Here is a 1,211-nt window from a genome sequence, read left to right as displayed (position 1 = left end):
ACTCCTACATACCTGCATTGCAAGCACACATACACATTCAAGATACATTCATTCACATTCACAGTGTGTGTGTGTGTGTGTGTGTGTATGTACGATTGATTATGTGTGATGTAATGTGTATGCTTGTTAGGCATGGACCGGTATAAGATCGTGACGTATGATATTCTTGGATAGAAGTATCAGGGTTAAGTTGAGGTCGGTTATCGTCCCATGCCTAATGCTTGTTGGTGTATGTATGAGTGTTTGTATGTACTGTAGCGAGGCAGAGGGAAAACACAAACACAGTTGAGTTGAGTTACAAACAAGTCCCCGGAGGGTGCTTTATTTACAAGTGAAATACGTGAATAAATGGTGCTCTTCATGAGGTGCGTGCTCCAGTGCTCCGGGGAGGTGGTGAAGGATGGTAAGAGGTCTGGTGCTGGATCGTTCACAAGCTGGACTCTGCTGTAGGAGAGACATAAGCGTTAGCGCAGGGAGTCGTGTGTAAATGAAGCTCGTGTCCCTCCTGGGCTGGCTTATATCTCTCCCTGGCTGATGAGGTCCAGCTGTGAGCGATCCGGTGCTGATGAGGTCCAGCTGTGAGCGATCCGGTGCTGATGAGGTTCCAGCTGGGGTGAATTTGTGACCAGGGAGACGTGGCATCAGTGTGCTCGCTACAGTACGTGTGTATGAGTGTTTGTGTATGTACGAATAAATGATTGCATATGTATGGGTGTAAGCTTGTGATTGTATATGCATATGGTTGTGTGTGTGTGTGTGTGTGTGTGTGTGTGTGTGTGTGTATTATGTGCATTTATTTGTGTGTGTGTATATATATATATATATATATATATATATATATATATATATATATATATATATATACACACACATATACAGTTGAAGTGTGAATTATTAGTCCTCCTAGCCATGTATTTTGTTACTCAATTTGTGTTTGACACATTTGTAAGCGTAACAGTTTTAATAAGTCATCCCTAATTTTCTCTTTGTCATGATGACAGTAAATAATAATTGACTAGATCTTATTGAAAAGGCTTCTATAGAGCTTAAAGTGGCATTTAAAGGCTTAACTAGGTTCATTAGGCAAGTTATTGTATAATGATGGTTTGCTTTGAAGGCTTTCAAAGAAATATATAGCTGAAAGGGGTTAATAATTTGGACTGTAAAAGGTAAAAAAAAAAAAAAAAAAAAAAAAAAAAAACATTAAGGAG

The 1,211-nt window shown here is 39.4% G+C and overlaps 1 long non-coding RNA gene across 1 annotated transcript; it reads left to right on the top strand.

Moving 5' to 3' along the window:
* The first annotated feature begins 433 nt into the window (after positions 1 to 433).
* On the top strand, positions 434 to 707 carry LOC147830975 (uncharacterized). Its single transcript, XR_015524699.1, has 2 exons — positions 434 to 570; positions 602 to 707. It is a non-coding gene; the product is annotated as an uncharacterized LOC147830975 (long non-coding RNA).
* The last annotated feature ends 504 nt before the right edge of the window (positions 708 to 1,211 follow it).

This window comes from Danio rerio, chromosome 24 (genome assembly GCF_052040795.2).
Source record: "Danio rerio strain M-AB ecotype USA chromosome 24, GRCz13ab, whole genome shotgun sequence".
In the NCBI taxonomy this organism is placed as follows: domain Eukaryota; kingdom Metazoa; phylum Chordata; class Actinopteri; order Cypriniformes; family Danionidae; genus Danio; species Danio rerio.
Note: the sequence above shows the minus strand (reverse complement) of the source record. Positions and strands in the feature narration are given on the sequence as shown.